Raw genomic sequence first — 14,450 nt, 5'->3', positions numbered from 1 at the left:
ATATATATATATATATATGAACTCCCGGATGTAGTGAGCCAAAAAAGTGAGGAAGTTGGATGTTATGAACTTTTTCTTACTTCGACTGATTTTTTTTCTTCATTTTTTTGTAATAATTATGAAATGTCTGCTTCAAAATAAATACTTATACTGATTTTTAAAATCATCTCTAGAGTGGAATGTAGCAATAAGCATGTTTTCTTGTTTGCTACTTTTATCTCACTTTCCCATCCCTAACTAAAGGCCAACCCAGGCAGGTGTATGGTCAAAATTTTTTCTGAATCAGCTTCGCATCAGCTAAAGATTACTAATTATTTTTTTCGTACACAAGAAGATGAGTGATAAAAAATAAGTTAACACATTTTCTGTTACTACGTATTATTTTTCAGTCCTTTTTGTATTTCATTTAAATGGTCATTTATTTAAATCGTGTGCAATAAAAGAAAGGAGTTCTTAACTATTAGTTAACATTTTTTGAGGAACGGATATAGTGAACTCCCGGTTATAGTGAACCGAAATTTCGGTCCTTTGAAGGTTCACTATAGCGGGGTTTGACTGCATATATATGTTATGCCGGATGGAGCATATTTCATCATTACGTGAGCATTAAATATGTCCCTCATCGATATTTCGTCTTCGTCTTGAAACATCTATAGAAACATGTAAACGGATCGGTAAAATTTTGTACTGCCTAGAAAATTTTTTTTTTTTTACTGATCTTTCGGATTAGTGACTAATTTGCTTTTTTAAATTTTTATTCCTGATATACGTATAATATACTGTGGACACACATCAGTAATTATTAAAAAATGCTGTTGAAGTAGAACTATAAGGAAAAAAATTATAACGAAAATAACTTCCACTTCTCATTGTTAATTTTTCTTAGTTTCGGAGAAGGTCCAAAACCAGAGAAAAATTTCTTATGGAATATTAGATCACCAATTATAACTTGTAGAAAATGTATTAAAATTAAATTTTATAACATAATTTGTAACAAATTCGAGGTGAAAAAAGACATGACATTGTTAGAAGCAAGATATATTAAAGGAAATAAAATACCACTTTAAATTAAGTTTTGAATTGCACACATAATCGTCACGCAGTCATTCTAGAAATCATTCAAACAACTCAGCACGTATATCGACCGGACAATACCGTTCCAGTATTTAATCTGGTGATCGACCGGACTGGGGGGGGGATAAAAGGGAGGCGTAGGTGGCTTTTGGGGTGGTAAACAGGTTAAACACGGCCTACTAAATTAGGGTATCGGTATCACGTGTGCCACAATCACTGATTGGATCCCCTTACTCAAGGGACACACGATTATCCCCTTCCCGAACGAACTCCCGAATAAGGGAGTGGGAAAGAATTGCGTCCAGACTGCCACTTTATTTAATTTTCCTTCTCTTTTTTTGCTTTTTTTGTCATTAAGGTTATTGATTGTTTGTAAGAATCGAAAAGAACAGTTTAAGGAACGCACAATCAAGTTAATACTTTAAAAAAAACCCAGATTTGTTTTTCAATGAGTGTACATTTTTGGGACATAAACGTTCCACTGTTAAGTTTCAAATTTCGTTCTTTATCACTTTCTGTTGATCCTGCTTGGTAAAAAACATTTTTTATGAGTATCCTGGAGTCAAACGATTGCATGAAAATGTGGTGTCTGGGACTGATATTTGTTGCCTAAATTAATGATATTTTAGTTCAGTTTTAATAGTATTTTTTATACATGTTTGCTGATTGTTGATAAAATTGTACCTAAGAAAATGTAAAAGAAAAATATTTAAATTCTTGTCCTTGCTGTAAAAAAGGGTTTCTCAAAATGGTGCAAAAATGTGTCATAATAGCTCCGAAACAGAAAATGGTTGAATTTGAAGCCCCGTGTATTCAAAATTAAACAGCATATACTCATTTTTGAGCAAAATGCTTAATCTCAGAAGTGATGTGGAGGAAAAGAAGTGAGAGAGAGCGAGATGCTCATTGGCTGCCGGTGGAATCGAACCCAAGACCTCCATGCTCGGTGCGGATTGCTCTAACCACCATAGTTGTACAAACAAATCCAGTTGAAAGTTGGAAAGCATTGTATGTGATCTCAAGGAACCATCATGACATACTATTATTGGTTTTGGAACTATTTCGACACATTTTAGCTCAATTTTGAGAAATCCTTTTTTTACAGTTCAGCTGCAATAAATTTTTTGCGATAAATTATTCCTGGTTGAAGAAACAGTTAAAATATGGGATGCAATAATGAGGAATACATTAATAAATATGGAATGCAATAAACTTGTTTAATTGATTTATTTGCTTCAAAAATTATTAAAATGGTATTTAAAGTCGACATGCTTCAAGCGCTCAGAAATAGGCACACATTCTCAAGACTTTCCAGACGTAAGAATCAAGAAAGCAAAAGTGATTTGAAATATAAAATGCAAACTTGCGAACAAAAAAAAAACAGAAAAAAAAGGTGAAAAATAAACATAGAAAAATCACGGTAACTGAGAGTAAAACGCGTCACTTCTTCGTTGGCTAATGTGCGTTTTCTGTTTCCCTCGCAACTACCGTGGGTTTTTTTAGTTTTGTTTTTCACCTTTATTCATTTTAAGTTTTTTCATAGGCAAATTTGTAACAAATCTCTTTTGTTTTCCTCCTTCATGCCCAGCGAGTCTTGAGAATGGGAGCCCATTTTTGAGTGCTCGAAGCATTTCGACTTTTACGACGACCTTCACAAATGTTTGAAAACAAAAATCAAGTTTTTTATATTATCAAGTAAACAGATGTGTTATTATCGCAATTAATTCATTGTTAGTTATTATCACTAGCTCTGTTAAACTTATTACTGTAAATTGACTTAAAATATAATTATAAAGTTCTTATATTACCATAAACTCAGCTGAACTCAATACTAAAAAAAAATATTATTTTATTGTTGAATGATCATGAGCATGAAAAAAAAATTTGTTGATATTTGTTGATTGGTCTGAGCAAACAGATTTATTCTCCAAAAGTGAGTCCCAGAAGGGGAATAATCATAGCCGTGTTTGCACATTTCATCTTTAACCACTTCATTAGATGATGAGATGGAGGCAGTGACGTAGGAAAGGAAGGGGGTAGATGATCATTGAGTGAAAATGAAATAATATTTAGCAGGAAAACGAAAGAGAAGAGTTTGCTAGAAGGGAGAGAAACGCATTTTTGACAGCTCATCTGTGCTTATTAATTTTTCTTTAAGCTAAGCAGCCCAACCTTGGAGATAGAGAATTAAATTAACTGTTAATGAAATTTGCGGCAGGGCAGAACACAAAAGAGATGGGGAGTTGGAGGCGTCAGCACCCTATATCTTGAATAGAAAATGAGTTGAGAAAGATGGAATGTTAAGGAGGGTGAGGAAGAATTTGTGATGGTGTATAATGGATTACCCCATTTCCAAAGAAGAAAGCGTTCGAAATTTTTACTCTTCGTCGTTACACGACCCATTAGTATTGGAATAGTAATTTGGCGACGATTATGTGGTTTTGTGAGTACGGAATGCTTGTTTTTGTTGACAGGAATGAAGTTGAGCACGAATTTTTCTGCTGATGGTGCTATATTGGAGCCCAAAATGAAATTATCGTTGAATTTATTTTATTTGTGAATATTCGAAATATGTATTAGAAGCAATATGCTGTATTTTGATACAAAATGTTGTCCGATTTTAGTTGAAACGCAATTGTATCGTATTTTAATAATTTTTTTTTTTTATATAGTATTCGTATTAAAATATAAGTAAGGATTAGACATTTATTTAAAACGAAAACCCACTTTAACTAACCTTTTTGAACTTTTTTCATAATAAATATATTTGAACCCTGCTTATTAAACTGTCGTTAATCTCAAATCTCGGATAATCCAAAACAATCATATACAAAGCGATGCGTGGAAAATTAATGCAAGTAAGATCCTTATAGTTTAATTCAATGAGTAGTCTATGTAACTTTGAATTTCGATTATAGTATCATAATTACAGTGATTTAAATTTCGATTCATCGAGAAAAGCACTTGTTCATTGGCATGATTCGTGTGAAATTTATAATAGCAAAAAATTGATTGGGAGGTTTTTCTTTTCTAAGGTTTTCTTTTCTAAGTTAAATTAGATATTTAAGTAATCGAGCACAAAACTATTGTGCAAAAGATCAATTATCACAATTATTTCCTCTGCAGTTTATTTACTTTCAATCTTTCATAAGAGCTTGTTTCATAGAGCTTTTAATAAGAGCTTGTTTTAAATTAAACTTAAGATGTTTTTACAGGTGATAATTAGTACTCTTTGGCTTTAATATATTTACGTGACTAACATTTGGGGAAATACCTTATTTGGTGAATTCTTCTTACAGTTTATTTACTGTGCGTTGGTGTTTCGTTTCTTATTTGGTTATTGCCATTTTTTGTAAAAGCTGATAATTTTTTTCCTTCAAACATGCGATCTTTATATCCATTTCTATTCATTTTAGAATAATTCCAAATTTCGGATAATTCAAATAAGAAGCTTTTCAATTAGTTCAAGGAATCTAATTCTTAAAGACTGGGATAGCCTGGTCGGTAGGGCGCTGGGCCCATGTCCAAGAGTTCGCGGGTTTGATCCCCTAAGGCCGAAGACTCCCCGTGTAGTAAATAGTGACTGATGCATGTTAAATCTGTCGAATAGCAAAATCCTCCATGTTCCCATAACAAATCAATACCTCTGGGGATACTGATCCTGGAGTTCCCTTGTCTTCCGGATTGGTTCAAAATTACAAGGCTACGGAGTTGAACATTAGTTGTCGTAAACCCAAAAATTGGGTCTGCTGTTCAATGACGTCTAAATGATGAAATAAAATCTAATTCTTAATGTATTTTCAAAATTTGAAGGCAACATGTTGGAGAAGCAACAATCGTTTCGCGTAAGGGGACGAAATAACAATTCGCCCACCACCCCCATCAACAACAATATAGAAAGTGGGCGTTGCCTCTGCTGAGTTCTATTGAGAGGACATCAATTGAATACGACTCAATTCACAAAGACCATAGAAGTCAAGCTAGAGCCTGTTGAGCTGAATGGAATGAAGGTTCTTTCGCTGGATGGCACAATGGCATATTTGGTGCCTCAGCAACAGCAACACTTTCCGAAAGGTTATTTTATTGATCGGACAACAAAAAACATCTTCGTAACTTTGTGTGCTTGCACCTTCAAAGACATGTTCCACCTATTCTTGGACTTCAGAACGTTTCACGCTGTGTTATTTCGACGATTTGAAGTATTGTATCTTGCTGAAAAGCCAAACTTGTAAGCTATTTCTTACTTTTGATAGATGACATTTGTTGCAAAAAGTTCTACTATGTGAATCGGCAATTTTGAAAGAGTTGCTGAAAGGTTTGGACAAATGCTTTTCAAAGTGATACCCAAATTTGTCGGAAATTAGATTTGAGAAACGGTTGTAGTAAAGGCTTTTTAGTTTGGGAAAAGCGTATCATTATGTTTGGAGTTCAAATTTGACTTGGTGTCAAATCGATGCTTAAAAACTAACAGAGCCAGAAACCTACTGATTTGTTTCGTAAATCAGTAGGAATCACTATTATCTTCTGCTGTAAAATTTGAATGATTCAGAATTGTTCAATTAAAGCTGCATCGTTGCTTAATATGCTTTACTGTGGGAAAATGAATCATAAAAGGAAACATTTCATATATCAAAAAAATTAATTCGTATTTTCCAGAATACCCATTCCGGTACAATTTCAAGATGCTATATTAAGAGTGTTGGATTAAATAAAATAAATAGCTACATTGATAAAATTACAAATCGAAGTGTAAGAAAAAGTTAAATTTTTAAAAGTTAAAATTTAAAAAGTCAGCGAGTTCATATTTTACTTTTACTCATTTATTAGATTATATTTAGATTCACTCATTTCATCCTTAATGCAAAGAACGCTTAATCGTACGTATTTGTTAGGCTTTTTGTACAGAAAAAATTGATGCACTAAATGCTATTAATCTGCGTTTTATTTTGAACTCAAACTGAATGCAAGGAGTTGATGTAATATTATGCTAAGTCGCATTTCAAATTGATCAACAGAACGTTATGGTCAATAAGATATTTCTTACTGTTAACAAGATGAAATTTTGATATTTATAACATACTTCTCTGGATATAATACTAAGGAATAATTATGAGAAAAAATGAGAATAATTATGAGAAAAAAACTGTTTATTAGTATTAAGTCAAAGCTTTAAGTTTTGTAAAAGAATTTTATTCACTATTTTTTATATGAAGGAAAAATCAGGAAACTTTCTTACGAAATAAAGTTATTTTATTAATACTAATGGATTTTAACCATTTTTTTCCGTCAAAAGGAACTTACAATTTGCAAGATATTTTTTTACAGTGCGGGCATTCTTTATTGTATGAGCATTCTTGTAATTCATTCTTTATTTTTATGATACAAAGATGCACTGAGAAAGAAAAAGTATGTTCAAAACTATCTAAACTTAGCAAAAGTGGCCGTGTTATCTAGCTGTGGGGAAATGCGAAAAAACTTGGCAATTTTTACCGAAGTACTTTAGTACTAATTTTGGTAATATTAACAATAAAATATTGTCTTTTAATATGTGATAAAATTTGGTAATTTAATCATGATACCTTACAGCATGGCATAATAACCATTTATTTGGTTAAATTTACTTTTCAGTTTTTTTTTTTTTTTTCTTTTTAACTAAACGCGTCAAAATAAGAACTACGAAAACTAGAATTTCTGGTGAACCGTTACCATATGAACACAACAATTACCAAATGAATGGTTTAGATACAGTATATTTTCGTTTTATTAACTAAAATTGTGTCTTTTTTTATTTTATTTATTTATTTTACTAGAAATGTCATTACCATAAATAATGGCAAGTTTACCAGAATTTTTTCCCCCGTGTAACAATAACTCAAACACATCTTTCATCACCGGTAAACTAGATAAAGATATTAATCATTGAGTTTTTACAAATCTTAAAAGTAAAAAGTTTTTATTCATTCATTTTTTAATAAAAGAAAAATAAACTAAGTTGCACCTTGTTTATCAAATCAGATCCATTGAAATCCTTTGAATTTTAGTGAAAACAATAGTTTTTAGCAATTTCGACAAGATGTGCTGAGGAACAATGCATAACTAACTGTCTGGGCATCTTTTTTTTTGAATGATACTAGAAAATAACTCAATGTAACTCATAACTCAAACACATTTCACTCTACCGGAGAATTAGATACAAAAAGTAGCGAATCAAGTAATCAAATTTAAGGTTGTAGCTGATATTTTTTAAAAAATTTAATTATTTCATTCTCTTTTTATTAACTACTCGACAATTGTATTATTCGATAAAGAAATTTAAACTATTTATAAGGTTTTCATTTTGATGATCGCTATTTTGTGACCGATCCCTAACTCGACGTGGATGACAAGTTCTCTCCTTTTCGAGGTTGTCCTTCTTTCTAGCTCAGTGAGTCCCACAAGCTCATCAGATCGAGTATTTATTACTTGCGCAACCGCCACTGCTGTCAAGGCGAAAAATTTGTCATCGGCAATTTGACGAGAGGAGGATAGTCTGTCCTCTCGACACCCCCCTGCCGCTCAGAATTTTCCTAGAAGGAACGTCAAAACTCGACATTTAAAACGTTCGTCCACGACAAAGTTGTCGCGTTGCTGCCAATTTTCGCTTTTCGACAAATCGTTCTGTTGTTTATGAATGAGAAATTCGTTCCGCCGTGAAATTGAGTTTCAACTTTCAGCTCATAAATGAGGGAGTGTTTATGCGACATAAGTTATAAGTTTCCACCATTTGTATCTTTGATGAATTCCTTGTTCAGAAATTGAAAAACATCTTTTCTCATTCATTTGGCTTTGGAATAATGTATTACTATATAGTATCAAATAGCTTAAACTTATTGAATGTTTTAATAGTTTTAATTAAAAATAAATTGCGATCAATAAAATGATGAGAAATTTAGCTTTATTTTTATATTAAAAATACAAGGATTTATTAGGAAATATTTATTTAAAAAAAACTTATAAATTGTTAATGAAATAAATCTTTGCATTTTTTCAATTTAAACTAAATTAGTTTTTAACCTTTTAAAATAGTACTAAATTTTAATATACTAATGAGATTATATTACTAAATTTTATAAGCCCAAAAAATGCAAAACTAGTAAAATATTTAACTTTATTTAAATTAAAAAATGTACCCATGAGCACCAGACTACTATTTAAAATAAAAGTAGATATAAACTATTATAATGTTAACCTTGTTACATATTTAAATGATTCAATTTAAACTCAGATTCGTACTTCAGTGCTCTAAGGGAAACTAAAAAATCATAATAGAATTTACAACAAAAATTAAGCAAATTTTTAAAATATATTTGAAATTTAGTCAACAAGCTCAGCAAGCAAAACTTACAAGTCAAATAGTTCTTCTATTAAAGCCCAATTTTTCCGAAACTAGTGCTACGAAAGTTATTTTGATTGAACATTTTTACGAAAACATTTTAAAGTTATCCAACCTTCGTTGAATATTTTTTGAGGGAAAAAAAACTAGCAATAGCTTATTTCTTAACTCTGAAATCTATGTTTGTCTACAACTAGGCATTCGAAGGCGTTTGTCTACAACTAGGCATTTGTTGCATATCAAAAATTAAAACAAACATTGCGGAAGAAAATAGAAAATAAAATTACTTCCTTAGGATAATTTTTTAAATTCGATTTTAAAATAGAGTGATCCATTTGCTGGCTACAAAGAAAAAAAGAAAAAAAAAAAAAAACGAGCTTTTGCAACAATTTTTTAAAGAAACTATCCCTTCAGAACCGACAGAATAAGAAAGAAGTCCCTTTCCGGACCTTAATAATCCGAAAGTATACTTGCTGAACAGTACGTATACGTACTAATACGAGATGCCGTTTTGAGATCACATCCGCGTAATCTTGGGTTGCAAGATACAGAAAGCTCCGTTTTATACACAACAATGTAGACAGTAGAAGGAGATTCGTGTGATCATGGTCCTGAAGGGTTAAAGTATATTAGAAGGCAGAAGAACATTGGTAAATTTTCAATATTTTTTTGAAAAAATTGAAAGCAGGAAATTTTTTTTCCGGAAAAGTGTTATTTACCTTAAGTTTTTTCATTATCTTTTTATGTCCTTAATGTGGATAAAATTTCTTTTTTATCTTATTTTTATTTTTCATACAAATGGAATTTGTTCCTATAAAATAAATATCTCCTTTTTATAATATGTTTTTCTCAAAACATCCATGTTAAAATCAAAATGAATGACGAACAAAATGCAACCTAGTAGATTGCGCAAACAACAAAAACACACTTTTAATTCCAGGACCTTTAAATAAAATAAAATGTATCCAAGCGCAAATCAATATATACCACGAACTCGTTTATATTTTAATCAAATTATAATATCTGTTACTCTTTCTTGGAAGCAGCTTCGAAAAACACTAAATTTATCAAACAAAAATTGATGGAGGGAAAAAAAAATTCTCATCGCTGACGAAACAGTTAGTCAGACAGACAGTCTACAAATTGGACCTCCTGTGTTTGTAATGCAAATGAAGGATAAGAGTGGGGTTTTCTTCGTTTAGCTAAGACCACCGTCACCATATTATAATAGAGTCCCTTCGGTCCTTCCCCCCCCCCCAAAACCCTCTAGCCTCTCTCAATATCTCCATTGCAAATCCCTTGCACTTGTGTCAACTCAATATTCTCCAAGAACAGTTTTCCAACTAGCGAGCGGTATTTTTGCTCATTTGAATTTTCGATCCTTGATTTCCGGAGTGGGAGCCTGGAGATTCCGTATCTACCCCCTCTTATTCACCCCTCCCTTAAATTCAACCCCCCTTCCCTTGCGTGCTTTCATCTTATTTTCGTGATCCCCTTGCTATAGGGTTGCCAAATTGAATCTATTTTCTTGAATTTTTTTATTATTATTTTATTACGTTTTCTTTTTTTTGTTGTTGGAGAAGTTCGTTTCTTTTCCGCGCGTTTTAGCATTTGTATTAGTAAAGTGGTAGTTTTTTTCTCCTTTTTTTGTAGCCTGAGCTATATCGGAGGTGGGAGTAGTAAGATTTTTTTTTTTCCCTTCAGGTTTTGATTTGATTCACGGTCGTAGTTTGGAGACCTTCCAAACGCGCACGTCTAAAAATCAATTCCGATTGCGGAGGCAACTGGTTGGAATATTACATTTTTTATTTCACCTTGTTAGTTCCTAAACTTGTTTTTCTTCCTCTTTTGGGGTTTGGAAGAAAAAAAAAGCGAGGTACTTTTCTAGTATAAATTACTAAAACACTCGATGAACTGTGTTGATACTCAACAGCAATAAGTAAAATTTCATGCGAATACTTAACAAACAACATTCAAGGATCGCGAATATTTAAATTTCTTAGTTATTGTTAAGGAATTATAAGTTTGATTTAGTCCTTTGTATAGAATCAGAAATGCTTGATTTGTTGGTGATGTGGTGGAATCATATGCCAAAATGTAACTTAAAAGTGTTGATGTAAATTGCATCTTCATAAACAGCTATTAAATTAATTTTTTTTTTTACAGTTTACTGTTAAAGCTAATAGTCAATAATTTCCACCTCATTCAAAAATCAGTGTTGAACAACTGATCTATATCAAATCTATTAAATCAACTATCAACTCTGTATCCTTGTAAATTTGAACCAAATCCAGAAGATAAAGAAATCCTTAGATCAAAAATTTATCATAAACTCACCTTCGTGGAGAACTTCTTAAGTTAAATTTGAGTTCCATGCAAAACTAATCAATGTTTTTTTTTTTTTTTTTTTTTTTTTTTTTTTTTTTTTTTTTTTTTTTTTAAAANTTTTTTTTTTTTTTTTGATCTTTAAATACGGTTTTGCCAAGTAATTGAAAAATATTTTTTCTTGAGTTAAATTTGCGCTATATGAAAAACCAATCTTGAGTTTCCGATCTTTCGCAATACAATTTAGCAAAGTAACTGAAATTTTTTTTTTCAAGTTTAAGAATGTCTGCAACAATTCTAGGGAATATCTCTAACAAAGAAACTTTTTCAAATATCAAAATGCAAACCAATTAGGGCAGGTTTACTTATGATCACGCAGCGGGAAGTTATCCTACAAAAAATTTGTTTGTGATTTTGATATTTTAGAAATAGTTCTGCAGCATTTGAAGCTTCATCATTTACTCTAGGTTTGCTTGAACTAATTTCTCTGAACTTTAAAATACCAATAGAGGTGAAATGGAATTCGCAATGAAAAGTTTACCTTGCGATACACTGCAAGAAAAATTTCAATCCAAATTACGGTAAAATACTTTTTACCGTAAAATCCATTTTTACTGAAACATGCTACGAAACAAAAAATCTGGTTAATAGCACTTTTTACATTAATAATTACCGTAAAATCACTAAATCAATCTAATTAAATAAATATTGCTGCAAAAATTATAAAATAATATTTTACGGTAAAATGGATGTTTACGGATGAGGCACCCTGAGTACCGGAAATTTGAACCGGAATTTTTTAAAGATCCCCAATGTCTTTAAAATTTCCTTCTATGTTTGAGAATTTTTTTAAAATTTGTTATAACTTATAAGGAAGGGGGGGGGTTGTGCAGTTATAGTATTCAATTTGAATGGACAGAGAAACAATTTCTGGTAAAATAGCCGTATTGTATAGCAATGACATTTCAGGTGAAAAAAAAAAGAAAAAAAAACTTAAGTCTGGTTAAAAAAAACGAAATATGTGGTATTTAAACCTTCCATTTGGTAATTTTTTCATTCAGAAGGTAAAGGTTTACAGGAAAGTCTGGTTTTCAAAATTATATTTCTTATTACCAGACATTTAGTGATACACCTACAATATTCTATTTAGTAAATTTATCTCTTTTCTTATGAACTAGTTCAGTTTACTAATCATATTTTTGAATTATTAATAAAATGCTTTTAAATTTTTTTATAAAATAAATTATTTTATTTTGAAAAAAAAAAGATAAATAAAATTGTTAATTTAACGTTATCCTTATAAAAACAGAGTTTTGAGTTTTTTTTAAAAATATGATTCAATTAATTCAAAATGATTTTAATTTGAAGAGGGTTTTAATAGTTTGTTGCGGCAATTTTTTATGAGAATTAAACATGAATTACAAATTAAGTATTATGATATGTTGTTTCTATATTTTTTCAATATTTTTTAAACTACATTCAAAATTTCTTAAACATTTTACCAACGTTTCTGTCTTCAATGCGAGAAATAAATTAAATTTTATTTTTAAGAAATACATAAAGATAATTCAATATCTGAAGATGTCATTATTTAAATGTATTTTTAATGATTGGAAATATATTCCAATTGAGATGAAAGTGTTAATATAATTTTTTTTATTTGTTAAAGATAGTTTAGTGCTATGTATTTTGAAATAATTATGCTCATTAAACTAATTTTAATTAATGTATAATTGTAAGTAATGGTAAAAATAGAAAAAGAGTGTTTATTTCTTTTTAACAAAATCAGAATAAATAAAAACTAATATCCTTCACCGATTTTTTTTTCTAAAATAAATACTTAAACTCTCCTCTCTCTCCCTCTAAAGGGAAAAAAAAAAAAAAAAAAAAAAAAAAAAAAAAAAAAAAAAAAACAGGAAAATTTCTCCAAAATCAGGCGCTGTGTCACCCATTCTGGTAGATCAATTACAATTTTTCTCCTCTTTTCCTTTGTGTGTATTTATGCGAATTCAGAGATTCAGAGTAACACGCTGTGCTACTGCAGCGCCACACTGTGGGCAGACTCTGTCGTAAGCTGTCGGCCCGTGTAATCGAAGAGTGCTCGGGCATTACCCAAATGCCCGAAAATGCCCGGGAAATTGATCTCCAACCAATGGTTTTAATGGACCAATGAGAAGCGAGAATGCGGGGTTGTAGCCGACCATCGGAGCTCGATGTTATAATTAATTGGGAAAGCACGGGGGTTGTCTTTTCTATTTGTTATATATATATTTTTTTTGCTTTTCTATTTTATTTTGCTAAGAGAACAGTACAGGAGAAATGGGAAAATATATTATTTTTTAATGTGAAGGCACTTATAAATGAGTTACGCCGTTCTAAATATAAAAGAAAAGGGGGGAAAAAAAACCAGATTCCTGAGATTTGTTCTTTTTCGGGAAATGTCTAAAAACTGAGTACTGGAGTTTTATAATGTAGATTTCAATTATATTTTTTTAATTCTTTAATAAGCTTATTCTTCAACAATTGGTAAACAAATATATTATAGATTTATTTCGTAATATAATGTTTACATTAATTTGTGAACAATGTTACACAGAATTGTAAATCAAGTTGTAGTGCTCTTTTGTGAAGCTTGAATTCAAAATTAATTCAATAAGCATTAATTTTTACAATTTTATCTTTCAGAAATATTAATGTGAAAGGAATTACTAATAAATTCAATCTTTCTAGATGTATACTTAAATAGAAATATTTTAAGCATAACTTTTAAAACTTATTTTTCATAGAATGTTTTTGTTAATTTGTGTGCAAGTGGAAGTGATTTTTGTTTAAATATTATGCATATTTTTTTTTATAAATAATGCATTAAACTATAATATAGCACTTTTGTTTAAAGAAATATATTATATTATTTGTTTTTGCATTGATACTATGCATATATTTCATAAATAATATTTTATATTATATTATAAAACTTTTTAAGGAAATGTATTATATTATAATACTTTTTTAAAGAAATATATTATATTATTATACTTTTTCGTATAAATGTTATGCATATTTTTTCGCAAAGAATACTTTATATTGTTTCATACTTTTTTAAAATATTAAACAGTTTAAATGATTAAAGTTTTGCATACTCTGTTAAGTTAAAAAACGTGTGTAATGGGGATATTAAAATCGAAAAAAAAATCTCATTTGATAATTAATAAAGTTTTATTGTATTGGTTGGTATCACAAAATTTGCATATAGATTTCGTTACAATATTATTAGAGAAAAAGATTTTTAGAAAGTGTATTTCTGTCAATTATTTAACGAAAAAGAGGCGAATTCCAAAGTTAATGAAATGAACCGAGACCGAAAGCCCCTTAACTATAAACTATTTTGATTTATTTACCACTAGTTACGATTGTTATTTGTTCTTCAGTTTTGTAATTTTAGAACAAGCAAACTAATCATGTGATTGAGTTTAACTAATCGTATGAAACTAGTAAACAACGACTATTTAACTAGTTTTAACTAATTAGCTAATCGTAGCTTTAAAGATTCTAACTAAAATCTGAAGTTTGAAACTTTCTCAATAAAAATTTTACCTTTGCTTACGATATATTTTACGTTATTTTTATAAGATGAAAAAAAATAGTAAACAAAAGAGGCATGATTTTCATATATATATAT

General features: G+C 30.1%; 1 protein-coding gene across 8 annotated transcripts in view; it reads left to right on the top strand.

Moving 5' to 3' along the window:
• LOC107436595 (paired box protein Pax-6) overlaps positions 1-14,450 on the top strand; it is a 106,360-nt gene that overhangs the window by 65,011 nt on the left and 26,899 nt on the right. The window lies entirely within an intron of this gene.

The sequence above is a fragment of the Parasteatoda tepidariorum genome, chromosome 2, assembly GCF_043381705.1.
Source record: "Parasteatoda tepidariorum isolate YZ-2023 chromosome 2, CAS_Ptep_4.0, whole genome shotgun sequence".
Taxonomy (NCBI): Eukaryota; Metazoa; Arthropoda; class Arachnida; order Araneae; family Theridiidae; genus Parasteatoda; species Parasteatoda tepidariorum.
This window is presented reverse-complemented; position numbering and strand designations above follow the sequence as displayed.